The 20398-nt window shown below is 40.3% G+C and overlaps 1 protein-coding gene and 1 pseudogene across 1 annotated transcript in view; one reads left to right on the forward strand and one right to left on the reverse strand.

The window, feature by feature from the left end:
• LOC114655061 (protein PBDC1) overlaps positions 1 to 20398 on the forward strand; it is a 187032-nt gene that overhangs the window by 71804 nt on the left and 94830 nt on the right. The gene's annotated exons all lie outside the window — the stretch shown is intronic.
• The window catches only part of LOC127526958 (exportin-7-like), a 113166-nt pseudogene that overhangs the window by 27412 nt on the left and 65356 nt on the right, over positions 1 to 20398 (reverse strand).

Consider the following 20398-nt stretch of genomic DNA (forward strand, 5'->3'; position numbering starts at 1 on the left):
CAAAACTCTCCTGCCTGAGTCCTTACATGTACCAGCAACAGCGAATACATCACATCACATCCTACTTTGCCTTCACTGGCTCCCTGTGTCTTACAGGATCGAGTATAAAATTCTATTAATTACCTAAAAAGCATTAAATGGCCTTGCACCAGACTACATCAGTGATCTTCTCCATCGCCATGCTCCTGTTCACCCAGTAAGGTCCTCCGATTCTGGCAATCTTGTTGTGCCCCACACTACCCTGCACTCTATGGGTAACAGGGCCTTCAGCTGTATAGCTTCCAGACTTTGGAATGACCTCACGAAATTAACACTAGAATTACCAGAGCCAACGAAAAAACTCATAATTCCGGCCCACCTTAAATCCCTTCACACCTCTCTGTCAGCGTCTTTTGTCTTCTAAATGTGTCAATAAGCCCAAGCAGCAAGCAGCCTGCTATACCACCCCCCCATTGCCTCAGAATGGGCAAGAAAAGAAGCTCTCTCAGTTCCTTCCTTGATTGATTATCTGGGAGTGAGCTATCCAGAATTGTAAGGTTTTGTAATATTAATAATTGTAATTATTAATTGTAATATTAATAATAACAGCAGCTCATTACTCAAAATGGTAAATTTGCGGGGGAGCTGGTTTCAAACTCCCGACCTCTGGATTGTAAGTCGACAGTTGTAACCACAGCACCAAGCTGTTGTATTGTACTTGCACCTTTTGTGAAAGTGTTTATTTGATATTCGGCCTTCAGCCTTCACACATTATACAGTTCATGTCTACATTTTTTTATTTATTACTAAAACATGAAAAATGTTTCTGTTTTAACAATGTGTTTACATAGATTATTGTAGACACAAAACACACATGAAATTATTTCCCCTTACAATTCTGGGTAGCTCACTCCCAGATAATCAATCAAGGCAGGAACCAGAAAAACTTCTTGCCCGTTCTGAGGTGGTGGGGGGTTGGGGGGGGGGTTTGGGGTTTTGGGATGGTATAGCAGGCTGCTTGGGCTTATTGACACATTTAAAAGACAAAAGATGCTGACGGAGAGGTGCGAAGGGATTTAAAGTGGGCCAGAATTGTGAGTTTTTTTTGCTGGCTCTGGTAATTCTAGTGTTAATTAAGCTTCCTCCATTAATTCTTTTAAAAAAACTTAAAACTCAACTGTTCAGAAAGCCTTTTACCGTAACCTAACTCTCTACCCCTTCTTTCAGTTTAACTCTCTGTCCAGATGCACAGAATAATATGTGTGTGTGTGTTATATCATAAATTATGTGATTTGTTCAGACATTTCTTCTAGTATTGAAATTAGTATTACACTCTGGTTTATTCTTTCTTTTATTCTATTTAACATTTTGTATATCCTGTGTTTATTTGTTTATTGTTCCATGCAGAAGCTATTTTAAGTACCTTGAGCATGGAAAAGTCAATATGTAAATAAAATGTATTATTATTATTATTAGAAAGGAAGAAAGGAAAAAAGCAAATGGCAAAGAGACAGTCACCTAGGAAAACTGACAGAAATAAGGGAAAGCTTAGTACAGATAAACACAACTTTATCAGGAAGCCTAAAGTCTATGAATAGCAGCAGGAAGAGGGTGTGTAAATGAAAATTATTTTTAACAGCAAATACAGTAGAAATGTATAATTGGCATTAAACAACTACTGTCGCTTTTATACACTTACATTTAAATTTTATTTTTAAAAGTAACTCAAACAAATTTTAAGAATGACATCAATAAAGTACAAGTCCTGTATGATGCTGGACATGAACACTAGTACAGCACTTTGAGCTCAGCGTCCCTGGCAGGTAGCCTACTTTGTATTAGAGAACTGGGAAATTTTGTCCTCATGTCTTGAAGTGAGATAGTGACTTTGGAGGAGATTCCACACTACAGAGGTAGAGATAGCAAAAAACAGTTCCAAGAAGGATGGAAGTAGTAATAGTGGTGACTCAATTATAAGAGAGATTGAGATTCAGGTTTTTTCCAGTGACAGACAGTCTCATACATTATGCTGACTTCCTATCAGACAGGTGTGAGAACTAGAGCAGCAGTAGATCTAGCTGCCATTTTCCACATTGGTGCCAATGACATTGGTAAGGGCAAGCTGTAAGTTCTGCAATTAATGTTTAAGGAGTTAGTTGCCAAGTCAAAACTAGACCTGACAAAGTGATCTTTGAAGTTTTGCCCTTTATCATTGCAAGTAAGACTGAAGATTAATTTTGGTATAGGATTAATGGGCAGCTTGCTTTAATGTTAGTAGTATCAAAAAACAATTGAGTTGAAGTTATATGATGAGTCACATTATGACATTACGGCAATAACAGAATAAAGAATAAAGCAAATGAGTTGAAGTTATATGAAGATTCACATAATTATGAAATCATAGCAATAACAAAATCCTGGCTAAGTCTGAGGAATGGGAATAGATCTATACTAATAAAAGGCAAAGCCCTCACTGACTGACTGACTCATCATTAATTCTCCAACTTCCCGTGTAGGTGGAAGGCTGAAATTTGGCAGGCTCATTCCTTACAGCTTACTTACAAAAGTTAGGCAGGTTTCATTTCGAAATTCAAAGCGTAACGGTCATAACTGGAACCTCTTTTTTGTCCATATACTGTAATGGACTGCAGCTCGCTGGCCGTGGGAGGCGGAGTTGCGTATCGTGTCATCACGCCTCCCACGTAATCACGTGAACTGACTGTGAACGCAGTACGTACAAAACAAGGAAGAGCCCCAAAGAGCGCTGAAGAAAACATTCATTACACAATTGAGAAGGCAGCGAAACAATAAGAAGCGCAGCACGGTGAACCGTAAGTTTAAATTAAGTTTATAGAAACGCTCCCGCTGCCGTTTGCAATACCATATTCGCGAGATACAAGTTTAATGAGAAGACACGAGGTATAAACAAGACTTTGGATTACTTTGTAACAGATTAAAAATTGCTGTAGCGAGAAACTTTTAAGTGCCGGGTCTTAGATAACATTAAATAAAGCCGTGGACATCGCAACATCACACAAGACAGCGGCTCACATGAACTGATAAATAATAACAAAATGCAAAGTATATTTGAATATTGGTAACCATACAACCTGATTAAATGATGATATGTAGTTCAGGCAGCACACAGACTTGTGGTTACTTAAATGTCTCTAGTGGTTAGATATTTAAGAAAGATAGGTAAAACAAACACGTATGGAAATAAGTCTTTTATGCAATTGTTTGGATTAGAAAGCATTAGGCACAGAGACCTAATATTGGGAAAATGTTAGCTGTATCAAGAATGAAACAATGAGTTGAAATACCTCTACAATCCAGATAATAATGCTAATATGCATCTTTTGAAGAGTATTAAAATGCACCCTTAGAAGGGGATATTATAGTAAGGAGAGGCTTTAATTACCCAAATATTATCTGGAATAACACTGCAAATAATGTATCAAAACAACATGATTTCACAGGTGTTATTAGTGATTTGTTTTTAATAACTCAATGAATGAAAATCACCAACAGATTTGTTAGCTGCACAACCATGATGTGAATCTCCTATTCCACCAAATCCCAAAGGTGCTCTACTGGATTGAGATCTGGTGACTGTGGAGGCAATTTGAGTACACCAAACTCACTGTCATGTTCAAGAAACCAGTTTGAGATGATTTGAGCTTTGTGACACGGTGCGTTATACTGCTGGAAGTAGCCATCAGAAGATGGGTACACTGCAGGCATAAAGGGATGGACATGATCAACAACAATACTGAGGTAGGCTGTGGCATTTAAACAACGCTCAATTGGTACTAAGGGGCCCAAAGTGTGCCAACAAATCACCCCACATCATTACAACACCATTACCACCAGTCTGAACTGCTGAAACAAGGCAGGATGAATCCATGCTTTCATGTTGTTGACGACAAATTTTGACCCTACTATCTGAATGCTGCAGTAGAAATTCAGACTCATAAGACCAGGCAGTGTTTTCCTAATCTTCTATTGTCCAATTTTCTTGAGCCTGTGTGAACTGTTGCCTTAGCTGCCTATTGTTAGCTGACAGGAGAGGTACCCAGGGTTGTCTCCTGGTACTATGGCCCATCTGCTTCAAGGTTTGACGTGTTGTGCATTCAGAGAAGCTTTTGCATAACTCGGTTGTAATGAGTGGTTATTTGAGTTACTGTTACCTTTCTATCAGCTCAAACCAGCCTCACCATTCTCCTCTGACCTCTGGCATCAACATGGCATTTTCGCCTAGAGAACTGCTACTCAATGAATGTTTTCCCTCTTTTAGATGCACCTCTGTAAATCCTAGAGATGGTTGTGCATGAAAATCCCAGTAGGTAAGCATTTTCTGAAATACTCACACCAGCCCTTCTGGCACCAACAACCATGCCATGTTCAAAGTCACTTAAATAACCTTTGTTCCCCATTCTGACACTTGGTTTGAACTTCAGCAGGTTGCCTTGACAATGTCCACACACCTTCATGCATTGAGTTGCTGCTAGGTGATTGACGGATTAGATATTTGTGTTAACAAGCAGTTAACAGGTGTACCTAATAAACTGGCCAGTAAGCGTATAACTAATCTTGATAAAAGCATAAATACGATTTTTTGTTGATGACACCAAAGTAGGAAGAATGGCAGACAGTGAATGTCACATTACACAATATCTAGTCGGAAGTACATGTCAAACTCGACAACTGCAGTGACTGATGTTATAACCAGAGGATGCCAGATTTCATGATCAGGAATCGCAGGGCAAGACAAATTACACAACTCCATACCAACATTCCAGCACAGTTTCACATTTTCCAAGTATTACGATCTCACCCATTTATCTGAAAGCCATTAATGTGCCATCTGACAGAGCTGGTATTGTATGAATGCTTTCTAGGTATGGCAAGTTCAGCTGCAACCTCTTTGTTTTTTTTTCTTTTGTTCTTCTCCATTTTGTTGTGGTACATAAAATAAAACATCAGATAGATGAGCCACTCTTCTGTCTGTGAGGACCAAACCACCCATCCTCATTATATTAAAGATGCATTATATGCACTGTGCTTTCTACTTATTAGCGCTTACTGGTTCACATGTCTCTTGCATACACAGAGCCCATCCCTGCAACTTAAGACAAAATTTTGTCTAAGCAACTTACAGACTGGTCAGAGCACAGAAATGATGGTCATGAGGGAGCGCCACAGATGGCTCCAACTAACTAAGGTTATGTAAATGAAACCAGTACCTGAAAATCACTTAAAAAGTCATGTGACATAACTTGAAAAGTCTATAATAGATATGTGTGAACCTATATGTTGCTAAAAAAGAATCTGTACTTGTCACCCTAAGTGGTACCCTATGGTGATGGGGACAGTAAAATCACAATGTTTCAAAAGTAGCGTGATAATCCATAACCATAAAAAAGTAATTTGGGAGCCCAAAATAATCACAAAATTGTATGAAAACAAATAAAAAAAAATCTTCATTAAAACATGAATCATGCTCGATGCACAGTGTGAGACAGTCTTTAAATAACACAACTATACTGGACATTTCTGAAAACCATGAGCCAGCGTGAGGACTGTCATTAATCAATTAATAGACAGTACTGAAAAATAGAGGATGATATTTTTAAAGTTTTAATATATGTCTATTTGGGAGACTTTAATATTTTTGCTTTGAATGAACTGCTGAAAAGCTGATTAAGTCTAATTTTACAGTTATATTGTTGTTTTGATTATTTAGTTTAATTTTGGAGTGTTTGTGTCTACTTTATCTATTACAGTTGGAGGATTACTATCATACTAGCCAACCCGCGGCGTACCATACGCCGCATAATCAGGCCAGTTTTTTTAATGATTTTTAAGCACAGGGAGAAAATTAACATTTGAAAAATCGGTAATGTAATAAATCAGCAAGAAAAGCAACATTGTAACAATGCACGGAACAAACCAACACACAATCGTCCGTGATTGAAAACTGGCGGACCGACATCGCGGCTTCTACTCCCAGACGGAGGGATAGGGGTGGACGGTGCTCAGGCGCGGAGAAAGGAACGGGAGGAGAGGAGAAGGACGCCCATTCCGCTCTGTCTGACATGCTAGTTTGGTGATGTTTTGTTCAGTATGCACTGCCTGGTCATGTGCCCACCTCCAACTCGTCACTTGAGTCGTTGTCGTTTTTGCACAGTCCAGATACACCTGTGACTCACGTAGACTTTTCATTGCTCTGTGCGGTTTTGGCTGCTTTTCTATATATAATCCACCAAGACACCCGACTACGGTAGTAGCGAGGTGGGAGGGGGGTGTGTAGAAAGGGTAGGGACGTAATCAGTGGGAGCGTATGAGTCGCACTTAGAGGGAATTGCACGGTTTGCAGCCCGAATGGGGTTCAACGGCTTACCCACGCCTCTCTGCGTCGGGTAGACACACGGTCAATCTCATGCGTAATTACTTATTGAATGGTACACACTTCTGGAAAGACACGGTTGTCTAAAACGGGTTGGTGTGAGAATACAACAGTAAGTGAATGAAAAGATGGAACTCTGGAGAGAGGAAAATACAACACAATAGTGAACCAGCGGCATAACAAACGCTGCATAATTATTTATTGATGGTTGAACACTTCTGGCAAGACAGAGTTGTCTAAAAAGGGAGGGTTTGAGGATACAACAGAGAGTGAATTGAAAGATGGAACTCTGGAGAGAGCAACATATATTGTCTGTGAGTGAAGACTGGTTTTGGCAGATATAGGCATATCTTTTTGAAAGTTTGTCCTTGTGCCTTATTAATTGTCATCGCAAATGCCAATCGAACAGGAAATTGTCTTCGGGTAAAAGTAAAAGGCAAATCTGAATCTGACGGGGTCAGGCATATCCGGGGAATAAGGACAGTTTGTGAGGTTGCAGATGTGATAGTTTTACACTCCAGTACATTACGGTGAATGGTGCTAACAGACAGTCTAGTGCCATTACAAAGACCTTTTGCAGGCAGGAGGTTTCTGAGAAGCATGATGACGGATCCATTTTTAATTTTGAGTTTATGTGGAGGCATGCCAGTAGGAGTAAGACTATTAAGAAATTCTTTGGGGAATAAAAGTTGATCTGCAGGATCATCTGTGACAATGGAGTCCACGCTCGTGAAAGTCACGTCATTGTTAGGGATAAGTTTTAGCACTTGTTCATTAAGGTATAGCGAGTCTTCGTTGGTGACGCTTAATATAGCTCGCGTGCTGTCATATTTGTTGTCAGTGTAAGAACATGAATGTGACGCCACAAAGGGTGCTTGTTAATGCAACTGGCGACAGTAAGCGCGCGGGAGCCACGCATAATGACGGGGAGAATTTGTCGGAAATCTCCACCCAATAGTATTGTTTTGCCTCCAAAAGGCTGCGTGTCACCTGTGAGGTCATGTAATAACCTGTCAACTGCCTGGAATGCGTATGTGTGTGTCATTGGCGCCTCGTCCCATATAATAACTTTGGATTGTAGAAGATGTTGAGCATGTGGTGAGGAAGGTTTGATGTTGCATGTGGAAGTAGTAGTGAGCTTCAACGGTATTTTAAAAACAGAATGGGCAGTTCGTCCTCCCGGTAATAATGTTGCAGCTATTCCTGTAGATGCTACAGTTGTAGCAATGTCTCCCGTAGCTCTGATGGTATGAATCAGGGTTTTGTCTCCCGTAGCTCTGATGGTATGAATCAGGGTTTTGTACACAAAGGTTTTTCGTGTTCCTGCAGGACCATCGAAGAAGAAGCATCGGGGATGGGAATTGTTATATGCAGTGTGTAAAACAGTATCAACAGCGTGTTTCTGTTCTGTGTTGAGTTTGTCGTAGTGTTCTATAGCGTGTATTTCCATGAAATACTTTTGAAGCGGTAGCCATGGAGGGCAAAAGAATAGTCAACGTGGCTCACAGCTGGATTTGGACCGCAGCACAGACCAAAGCGAGTGAGTATGTGTTTGATAAGCTGTTTGAGTTGGCGGGCAGTGGTCTGAGGTGCGTTCCTGAGCACGTGGGAGGAGGGGCAGAGTTTCTGGGCAGGGCTTCGTTGTTCCTTTCGCATGGTTTTTCATGGTGGACGCGGTCGGGTGTCGAAACTGAAAAAAATAATTAAAAGTCAACGTGGGTCAGACGTGCATGTGGACTGCTAGCACAGACGAAAGGGACTAACTGGGTGGTCGGTGAGTTTTTGCGTCGGGGGAAATGGGCAGGCAGTGTGAATGCCTAGAGAGCGAGGGTAGACGCAGGCCGGTGAAAATGGAGGGTTGGTGGGCAGGGAAACGTCTTCCGTGTTCCTGCAGGACCATCTAAGAAGACGCATGTTTGTCGCGGATGCGAATTGCTGTATGTAGCGTGTAAAACAGTTTGCTATGGTGCACGTGGTCGTGCGTCATAACCGAAAACTCAGTTTTAAAGACTGCTTACTTCATTGTGTTTTAACCTCAGTTGTAAAGGACTGTTTTAAGGATCCCATGGGATACCCCTCGCAAACCGTTTTACACGCTGCATATGGCGATTCACGTCTGCGAGAAACATGCCTCTATGAACAGTCAACGTGGCTCGGAGGTGCATGTGCCCTCTACGACAGACGAATATAAATGACGCCGTTTTTTATGTGTTGTTGCGTCCCAGTTGGTGGGCGTGGCTCTGCGAGTTGTCGTCGTATCCAATGGTCTTAGAGTTGGTGGGCGTGGCTCCTTCCTGCGTGCACCATGGGTGTCTTGTCGGCGGCTTAGTGAATCCACGCCCCCTTCCGGCGTGCTTTCCATGGTTGTCTTGCCTTAGTGAATTATATATATTTAGATTATTGTGATAGCTGTTTCTGTATGAAGAAAAATGAAGCCCTACAAATTGGGGTATGTACACCATTTAATACCTTTAATCCACACCGCCTCTTTGTCTCATTTGTTAAGTGCTCTGTCTTCAAAAATTCATTCCCATTAGGCTTTCATTTTCCTGTTTGTGATGTGCATTAATAATTACAGGAATAAATATTTAACAATATTTGAACAAAAGATCATGTGTTTTGTACATTTTGAGCATGATATTTGGATTATGTAACATGAGAATTTTTTTTACAATGATTTTTGAAGCATTGATCACTATTGATTTCTATTATCTAAAACTTTATCTTTACATTCTACATGTAAACAGATTACATTTTTTTTCAGCCACCACTACAAAGTAAATGGGGTAAGAAACCTATAGAAGAAAATATTATTTATGGGTGAAGTATTCCTTTAAATCTGTGCTAAAACCACACTGAAATATTATACTTTTATACTTTGCTTTTTAGTCTATCAGTGGTTTAGACACATACAGTACATAAAGTTTTATATAACTATAAACATACTTTTGCTTCTTGTTCATTGAATGTGTTCGTACTGAACATCTGGGCTACAGCTTCAAATGCTGCTGTCAAAGGCATCATAAACTGCTCAAACTGATCTTCATCTTCTCCTGTAGTAAAAAATATAAATAAAAAGGTAAAGTACTTTAAGAAAAATTTTCCAGTTTTATTCTAGATTTTGATTAAAGGTTAACATGCATGTCTCTTTTCAACTGCATGACGGAACAACTTGTGTTTTCTTCACACACAGATTTTCACGGTGACCATTTTAAAATTGTGTTGGCTTTGTATGTTCACACTTTTGTTGGATCTCTGGCAGACAAGATACTACAAATACATTTACATACAATTTTTGCAACTGAAGCACTGATGGGGTAAATTACTTGATAAGGTTCAACTAGTAAGTGAGAAACGTGATTAAGTTTTAAGTTGAAACCACCACTTGCTAGTAACTTCTTGGATTTAATTTACACATGACTTCACACAACAGTTAAGGGATGGGGCATTCTGTAAGATAAATAATATTACAGCTGTTTATTTTCAAATAGCTAGCCCTAAAAACAAACTTCCAAGAAATTATGAATCTGAGTGTAGACCTAATAAGTAATAGATCTAGACAGTTATATTCAACCACATAAATGTCTGCCTGTCTTTTACAAGGCTTTTGTGAAGTACAGTGGAACCTCGGTTCACGAACGTCTCTGAACACGTACAAATCGGGTTACGACCAAAAAGCGTGCCAAACTTTTGCATCTGTTCATGACCACACACTCGGTATACGAACAAGCCAGTTTCCCTTTCGGTTTGTGTGCGCCGATGATTTCCGCACGTGTTCAGTCTCTCCCTGTCCAGCGACAGAGACAGCACGAGAGAAAGAGAGAGATAGAGAGACAGACAGACACACACACACACGCGTGCGCGCGCGAGACAGAAAGACACACACACGTGCACGAGAGAGACAGACACACGCACGTGAGAAAGAGAGAGACAGACACGCGCGCGCACGAGAGAGAGAGACAGACACACACACGCATGCACGCGCGCGAGAGAGAGAGAGAGAGAGAAGACTTTTTTTCTATTGGATTTTAACCTCCACTTCACTTCTGTTTATAGTGATTGGTTCGTAGCGTGCATTGTTGCAACATTACTTTTCTTTGTTGTTTATTACATTACGGATTTTTCAAATGTTCATTTTTTCCCTGTGCTTAAAACTCATTAAAAAAAGTGTTTTTAGCTAGCGGTTTGTAGCGCTAAAGCGCGAACTCTTGCAATGTTAGTTTTCTCCGTTGTTCAAGGTTTTTTCAGTGTTATGTTTTTACATTTAGTTTACTATTACGCTGTGCATTCTATGGTGTAATTAACTATACTAGCCAACCCGCGGCGTAACATACGCCGCATAATTATGTATTGATGGGTGAACACTTGCTGAACGACACAGTTGTCCAAATGGGGTGGGTTTGTGGATACCACTGTGAGTGAATGAAAAAATGGACCTCTGGAGAGAGCAACATACAATTGTCCGTGACTGAAAGCGGGATCGTCTGTGACGATGGAGGCCACGCTGGTGAAAGTTACTTCGTCGGTAGGGATAAGTTTCAGCACTTGTTCATTAAGGTGTAGCGTGTCTTCGTTGTTGACGCTTAATATAGCTTGCATACTGAGTTGTTCCGGAGTCACAGTTGAGAAACACTTTTTTAATGTCTTTTAAGCACAGGGAAAAAAATTAGCATGTGAAACATCCGTAATGTAATAAGCCACCAAGAAAAGTAACATTGCAACAATGCACGCTACGATCCGATCGCTGTAAACAGAAGTGAAAACAAAATCGAGGCCGGTGCATTCTTTAACTGCCTTGTAGCGCAATGGTAGTGCTGCTGTTTTGCAGTAAGGAGACTGTGGAAGATTTTGGGTTTGCTTCCCGGTTTCTCCCTGTGTGGATAGCGCTTTGAATACTGAAAACACCGGTATATCAATGTAATGAAGTATTATTATTCTTATGCGTCCAGCACTCTCTCTCTCCCGCGCCTGTATGCGTGTGTGTGTGTGTCGCTCGCTCTCTCTCGCTCGCTGCATGTGTTCCTGCAGGCATACCAGTAAGTGAATGAAAAGATGGAACTCTGGAGAGAGCAACATACAACTGTCCGTGACTGAAAACTGGTTTTGGCAGATACATGCACATCTTTTTGAAAGTTTGGCCCTGTGCCTTATCAATTGTCATCGCAAAGGCCAATCTAACAGGAAATTGTCTTCGTGTTAAAGTAAAAGGCAAATTATCCACGACAAACTGTTTTACACGCTGCATACCATGCCGCATAATCACGCCGCTTTTTTAATGTTTTTTAAGCAGAGGGAAAAAATTAACATTTGCAAAATCCGTAACGCCACTTTCAGTAAGTTCAATGTACACGCGTTTAATTTGTCAGCCACTTTTTGCCAGCAGTCTTTTCTGGTTTGGGCTGCTTTTGCAGTGTTACCGCTTGTGCATATTAAATCTTGAAATCCTTCGAGTAACTAATTAACTAACACCCACCCAGCTTGTGAGAAAAAAATGTGCCCGTTAATTCATCATTTTGTTGCAGCCTATCAAAGACTTGCTGATCATGTTTTCTAGACTCAATATACAGTGGAACCTCGGTTCACAACCATAATTCGTTCCAAACCTCTGGTCGTAAACCGATTTGGTCGTGAACCGAAGCAATTTCCCCCATAGGATTGCATGTAAATACAATTAATCCATTCCAGACCATACGAACTGTATGTAAATATATTTTTTTAAAGATTTTTAAGCACAAATATAGTTAATTATTACACCATAGAATGCACAGTGTAATAGTAAAAACATTGAATAACACTGGCATAAACACCCAGGCTCCCTGCTCAGCTGCATGGCATGTGCAGTGCATGCGCAGGCTCTCTCTCTCAGCAGCACGCGAGCCTCCCCAGCCCCCCCCCCCTCTCTCAGCAGCACATGAGACCCCCCCCCCCCTCTCTCTCTCTCTCTCAGCAGCACGTGAGCCTCCCCAGCCCCCCCCCTCTCTCAGCAGCACGCAGCCTCCCCAGCCCCCCTCTCTCTCTCTCAGCAGCACACGAGCCTCCCCACCCCCCCCTCCCTCTCTCAGCAGCACGCGAGCCCCCTCCCCCTCTCTCAGCAGCACACGAGCCTCCCCAGCCCCCCCCCTCTCTCTCTCTCAGCAGTACGCAGCCTCCCCAGCCCCCCCCTCTCTCTCAGCAGCACCCGAGCCTCCCCAGCCCCTCCCTCTCCCTCTCTCAGCAGCACGCAAGCCTCCCCCCCCCCCCCCCCCCCTCTCTCTCTCAGCAGCACGCAAGCCTCCCCAGCCCCCCTCTCCCTCTCTCTCTCAGCAGCACACGAGCCCCCTCCCCCTCTCTCAGCAGCACTCGAGCCTCCCCAGCCCCCCCCTCTGTCTCAGCAGCACGTGAGCCTCCCCAGCCCCTCCCTCTCTCAGCAGCATGCGAGCCTCCCCAGCCCCCCCCTCTCTCTCTCTCTCAGCAGCACGCAAGCCTCCCCAGCACCCCCCCTCCCTCTCTCTCTCTCTCAGCAGCACGCGAGCCCCCTCCCCCTCTGTCTCTCAGAAGCACGCGAGCCCTCTCTCTCTCTCAGCAGCACGGGAGCCCCTACCCCCTCTGTCTCTCTGCTTCGGGCATTTCTCCCCTGTGTAGTGTGTGAGCGAGCCAGCGAGTGAGGAGAGAGAGAGAGAGCAAGCCAGTACGTTACAGTGAGCGAGAGCAGGCTCGAAGGCAATGTGTTCCTGTGGTATAGCGGGTCCATAGTTCCCCTTCAAAAGGCCATTTTTAATCAGGCGACTGACAGTAGTGGAGTCAGGCACAGAGAAGGTCAGCTGCAGAGAGCGTCTCGACTGTTGCAGGGCCTGAAGCAGGTGAGACGCTAATGAAAAAGAGGCACAGGGCTTATTGGTTTTTAAAGACTGCTTCCTTCATTGTGTTTTAACTTCAGTTTTAAAGGATTGCGCGGCTCTCTCTTGCGCTGCCTGTGTGTGCCTCTGTCTCTCTCTGGCGCTGCCTCTGTGTGTGTGTGTGTGTGTGTGTGCGCGCCCCTCTGTCTCTCTGGCGCTGCCTGTGTGTGCGTGGCTCTCTCTATCGCGCTGCCTGTGTGTGCCTCTGTCTCTCTCTGGCGCTGCCTCTGTGTGAACCAAGGTTCCACGGAGGTTGACTAATGAAAAGTCAACGTGGCTCAGAGCTGCAAGTGTACTGTGGCACAGACAAACAGAAATGACGGCATGTTTCCCTTGGCGTCGCGTCCAAGTTGGTGGGCATGGCTCTGTGATTCTTTCGTCGTATCCAATGGTCTAAGAGTTGGTGGGCGTGGCTCCTTCCTGCGTGCGCCATTGGCGTCTTACTTGTCGGCGGTTTAGTGAATCCACGACCCTTCTGACGTGCTTTCCATGGTCGGCTACTTGTCTTCTGGCTTAGTGAATTATATATATAGATTTGTGCTTAAAAAACTTAAAAAAAAAACATTTACATACAGTTCGTACAGTCTGGAACGGATTAAGTGTATTTACATACAATCCTATGGGGGAAATTACTTCGGGTTACGAAGTTTTGGAACGAATTGCGGTTGTGACCTGAGGTTCCACTGTATTGTGTATTTCACCATTTATTTTATTTCATACAAAAATACATATGGTAAAATTATAAAAAAAAAAATTCCATTACATTTTGTGTAAAAGCTGCATTAAATTTTTGGGATACTTAACTTTAGCTTCATTAACCCATATCTTAGAACCAGAAGTTTATTGAAAAAATGCTGTGACAGCCCTCAGATGTGAAATGGGCAAATAATACATGTCAATAATGTGGAATGCTTGTATGTAAAGTATGGGAAATAATTAATGCTTCACTGAAGTATTTAAAGAAAAAGATGAAAAACAACATGAATGTCAATTTGAAGAAAAAAAAAACTTGTTACCTAAATCCACCATAAGAAGGCGTCCAAGTGCTGTGTAAAATGTTGTCCGACATCTCATGTCGCTAAGATTTGACTGGTTATTAATACCCAGAAATGAAAAATGCTCACTCTGCCAAGAAACAGGGAAAGAAATGTTATGTGTTGAAAGTCACTTTCCTTTTACCATTTAACGAAGATTTCAAAATAAGATATTCCTTTGAGTTGAATGGATTTAACATAACTTGCCTTTTAAGCAAAGATAACTACATGTAAAAACATTAATCAACTCTGGACTCCAGTTTTTCTCAGAAACACTACACCAAGCATTCACACTTAATTATAATATGTCAATACAGATTTGCCTAACACAGACATCCTTGAGATGGGGTGGAATGGAACTTGTGTATCACATACCTTAAATGGCTATATGTACCTAGTTTATTTCATTAATGAAAAAATATTATAAAAAATACATCTGAAACATTAAAATGTCAATATATTGTGAAAACCAAAATTAAATAGTTACTTACAGTGTGGTTATTGAGCATGAACTGGACTGCACTGAGTTTCACCAGCTTTCTAACACTGCTATATGTGCAGAAAGTTAAGGTAACAGTTTAAAATTAGTATTAAAAGAATGAGAAAAATGGAACAGCCAGGATAAATAAAATGATTCAATTAATCAGAATTACATACATGCCTTACTTAATAAATTCACAATTAAACCAGTTACTGTGAGAGTTTAGTTGAAAAGATTAACTCAAAATTGTTTGATTTGCCTACCATGGCACAGCATCAAGTTAAATGCAAAAAAATGATGTCACCCACTCTGGAAAATACATTTTTTTCTTAATATACAGTGCCTCAAAAGAGTACTCCATTCCAAAGGAAATGTTCATATTTTACTGTCTATGATTTTGAATATGAAATAGATCAAACTAGGATGCAATTCCTCAGTGATCTGCAAGCTTTATACCATTTACTAGATCAAATGGAAGATGCCAATAACTATTAATAGTTTACATTAAATGTAAAATTTAAATTGTTAGATTAAAAAGCATTTAACTGTTTTGTAATTTTAAACCAATAGTTGCCCCGACACAGTATATATAAAACAAAATGTCATTTGTAAATGAATGCTAGCGGTGGAGGAATTTACTAGACAATTAAAAACTACATTGTAAAGATAACACACAAAACAAAAATTCCTTTTGTAAAGCCTTAAAATACAAGGCATTAAGATTCTAAATACAGTCATATGAAAAAGTTTGGGAACCCCTCTCAGCCTGCATAATAATTTACTCTACTTTCAACAAAAAAGATAACAATGGTATCTTTCATTTCCTAGGAACATCTGAGTACTGGGGTGTTTTCTGAACAAAGATTTTTAGTGAAGTAGTATGAAATTAAATCAAATGTGAAAAACTGGCTGTGCAAAAATTTGAGTACCCTTGTAATTTTGCTGATTTGAATGCATGTAACTGCTCAATATTGATTACTTGCAACACCATATTGGTTGGATTTGCTCGTTAAGCCTTGAACTTCATAGACAGGTGTGTCCAATCATAAGAAAAGGTATTTAAGGTGGTCAATTGCAAGTTGTGCTTCCCTTTGACTCTCCTCTGAAGAGTGATGGCATGGGATCCTCAAAGCAACTCTCAAAAGATCTGAAAACAAAGGTTGTTCAGTATCATGGTTTAGGGGAAGGCTACAAAAAGCTATCTCAGAGGTTTAAACTGTCACTTTCAACTGTAAGAAATGTAATCAGGAAATGGAAATCCACAGGCACAGTTGCTGTTAAACCCAGGTCTGGCAGGCCAAGAAAAATACAGGAGTGGCATATGCGCAGGATTGTGAGAATGGTTACAGACAACCCACAGATCACCTCCAAAGACCTGCAAGAACATCTTGCTGCAGATGGTGTATCTGTACATCACTCTACAATTCAGTACAATTTGCACAAAGAACATCTGTATGGCAGGGTGATGAGAAAGAAGCCCTTTCTGCACTCATGCCACAAACACAGTCGCTTGTTGTATACAAATGCTTATTTAGACAAGCCAGATTCATTTTGGAACAAAGTGCTTTGGACTGATGTGACAAAAATTGAGTTATTTGGTCATAACAAAAAGCACTTTGCATGGCAGAAGAAGAACACCGCATTTCAAGAAAAACACCTACTACTTACTGTCAAATTTGCTGGAGGTTCCATTATGCTGTGGGGCTGTGAGGCTAGTTCAGGGACTAGGACTCGTTAAAGTTGAGGGTCAGATGAATTCAACCCAACATCAACAAATTCTTCAGGATAATGTTCAAGCATCAGTCACAAAGTTAAAGTTACACAGGGGTTGGATATTCCAACAAGACAATGTCCCAAAACACAGTTGGAAATCTACAAAGGCATTCATGCAGAAGAAGAAGTACAATGTTCTGGAATGGCCATCACAGTCCCCTTACTTGAATATCATCGAAAATCTATGGGATGATTTGAAGCAGGCTGTCCATGCTTGGCAGCCATCAAAATTTAACTGAACTGGAGAGATTTTATATGAAAAAATGGTCAAAAATACCTCCATCCAGAATCCAGACACTCATCAAAGGCTATAGGAGGTGTCTAAAGGCTGTTATATTTGCAAAAGGAGGCTCAACTAATTATTGATGTAAAACCTCTATTGGGGTACCCAAATTTATGCACCTGTCTAATTTTGTTATGATGCATATTGCATATTTTCTGTTAATCCAATAAACTTAATGTCACTGCTAAAATACTATTGTTTCCATAAGGCATGTCATATATTTAAAGGAAGTTGCTACTTTGAAAGCTCAGCCAATGATAAACAAAAATCCAAAGAATTAAGAGGGGTTCCCAAACTTTTTCATATGACTGTATTTAAAAAAATTGCATTTCATACAAAACTCCATGTTGATTGAACTGAACAGAACAAAAATGATTAGTTTAAAAAACAAATAAATAAATAAAATAAAATATATTCCATTCAAAATTCCATCCTTTTCAAAAATAATTAAGCTCTTTAGTAGTTAACTGATATTGTTATGATGATCTAGTATAAGCATCATATATTTTAATACTGTATGGAGAAATCATGCAAAGAGAAAATGTTTAATGCGGATATTCTAAATATTTCAAAAGTACCATTAACATCTGAAGCACAATAATTTAAAAGGCAAATGGTTTTATACAGAATTAAGAGTACAATCTGGGAAAAAACTGATAGCTTTTCCTCTTTTCAACAAATTTACTATTTAGAACTTCAAGATAAAAAAAATATTATTATTAAAGGATATCCAATGGAGAGATCATTAAGAAGCTGTAATGTCTTTGATGTGATTGGTTCACACCTTCCCCAGTACTTTAAATTGGTAATTCTTAAAGAGCATAAAAAAGACAAAAAACTTTTTAGTCATTCATTTATGTCAAAACACAACTAACAAAAAAACATTAATCAAGCTTCTAACAAAAATACATATTTAAATCAGTGACAAGTTTGGCTGCTTTAATGTGTTTACTCATTGCATCATAGGTGTTGGTGGATCTTAACTCTGAACTGCTAAAGCAATGTCACTTTATTGATGCTTAATTAAATCTGCGGATAAATGCAAAGGCTAATAGAGTAAGCTCAGGTAACAGTTATGCTTCAGGATGCTCCTAGCCATTCAGCATGGAACATTTTGGAATATTATACAGCTGACAAAGACCATTCACAAACAGGTAAACTGCTGTCACTAAAAGGAGCACTTGTCTTTTCACTACATTATTATACTCTATAGTATTGATAGTTGCTCGACATGCATTACAAAAATTACAATATCTGCCAACAAAAACTCCAATATCACTATACCTTAACACCAGCCAGTACTGTTGATAGTAGGCAGTCTGGTTCCATATACATACAGTATGGTGTTCTCATTATATCCTAAAAAATGCTTTTGGCTGACAGGAGCAGGTCTTAACAGATTAGTCTTTTCTGTCATACTGTACCTCAAGGTATGCAAACAGTTGTGATATTCTTATAAGACTCATTAAGGACTACAGTAATCCCTCGCGGCTTCACTCTATCGCGGATTTTATATGTAAGCATATTTAAATATACATCGCAGATTTTTTGCTGGTTCGCGGATTTCTGAGGACAATGGGTCTTTTAATTTCTGGTACATGCTTCCTCAGTTGGTTTGCCCAGTTGATTTCATACAAGGGACGCTATTGGCAGATGGCCGAGAAGCTACCCAATCAGAGCATGTATTACATATTAAATAAAACTCCTCAAATATATTGTGAGCACAGGGGCTGTTCGCACCCCTAGAAGATATGGCCGCTCCTCAAAAAACACTGAGAGATTACCTTCACATTGCTCTCTTCCTTGCTGGGCTTAAATGTGGCTGTTTTGTCAAGCGATATGCTTCCTGCATGGTGCTTCGCATACTTAAAAGCTTGAATGGCACATATTGATTTTTAATTGTTTGTTTTTCTCTGTCTCTCTCATGGTGTGAGCAGGGGGGGCTGTTCGCACCACTGGACGATACGGACGCTCCTCTAAAAAAATGCTGAAAGGCTACCTTTATATTGCTCCCTTCCTAGCAGCTGCGTTGTCCGGCGGTGCTTCGCATACTTAAAAGCCCAAACAGCCCTACTGATTTCTGATTGTTTGCTTTTTTCTCTCTATCTCTCTGACATTATCTGCTCCTGATGCGCACTCCTTTGAAGAGGAAGATATGTTTGCATTCTTTTAATTGTGAGACGGAACTGTCATCTCTGTCTTATTATGGAGCACAGTTTAAACTTTTGAAAAAGAGACAAATGTTTGTTTGCAGTGTTTGAATAAAGTTCCTGTCTCTCTACAACCTCCTGTGTTCATGTGCAAATCTGTGACCCAAGCATGACAATATAAAAATAACCATATAAACATATGGTTTCTACTTCACGGATTTTCACCTTTCGTGGGGGGGTCTAGAACGCAACCCCCGCGATAGAGGAGGGATTACTGTACTGATGTAAGCAGTATTTAACTAATTAAACCATTTTTTTCCTACTTAAGTAAGGCAAGCACTGCTAACACATTCTGATAAAACTAAATTGTATTTCTGTTACTGTACGTGACAAATGGATATCATTCAATAAAATAACACCAGGATAACACAGGAAAGATTAAGGGTAAAAGCCAAGCAAGTGTATAAGGAGGTTGGGGCTGATGGGAAAGCTCATCTTACAGTATGAGTGCAACTCTACACATACAGTAAGCAGATAAATCAAAGACAATACTTGGGTGGATGGCTATGCACAAGTAGTGGGTGTCATGCAAGCACATATGCAGGGAACAAAAGCAAGAAAGAAAGTGGCACATTTGAAGTACTCATACATAATTGCTATTAGAAGCTAGACAGCAGGTCAGTTAGTATGAGCCTGGGGCCTTGGAACCTGGGAAACCTCTACCATGGCAGAGTGAGGCCAAGGAGGGCTTGGTTAAAAGGCAAATATATATTGTGATCTATAAGGAATAGCACATGGCCTTAAGTGAGAAGAACTAGGACCATGCTTTTCCTTTTAAGGGTATGGTCAAAAGGACATGAATAAGTCTAGTCATTAACATCCAGATCATTAAGGGGCAGCACAGAGTTCTTGACAATGCTGTCTTTTTAACTAATGCAGACTAGAAGGCGCAACAGAGACTTGGCTTTTTAATGGCCACAAGGTGCTAAGAAGTGCAATAGATGTTTTATGACCTACAAACAAATATGAAACTGAGAATAAATCCCTGGTCTAAAAAGGGACAGAAAGTTATATGAATTTTCATCACAACTACAGAGAAAAAAAATATTACATACATTTTGCCAATGAACACGCTCAGCACCATTGTTTCATCATTTAGTCCTAAAACTTCAGACAAACGTCGATACAGCTGCCGAATAGAAATACAACAATTAAAACATCAAAGTAATAACAGATTTTTAAAAAATGTCTATTAAATGGATAGGGTCTGCAACATTTGACCCTAAAGTGCTATGTTTCGGTCTAAATATTCCACAAATGTTTATGACGGCTTTCTCTGCTGCATTTGGTGAAAATAATATGATTAAAGCATTATTCATTTAATTTGAACGTACAATGGCATGCAAAAGTATTA

The sequence above is a fragment of the Erpetoichthys calabaricus genome, chromosome 1, assembly GCF_900747795.2.
Source record: "Erpetoichthys calabaricus chromosome 1, fErpCal1.3, whole genome shotgun sequence".
Taxonomy (NCBI): domain Eukaryota; kingdom Metazoa; phylum Chordata; class Cladistia; order Polypteriformes; family Polypteridae; genus Erpetoichthys; species Erpetoichthys calabaricus.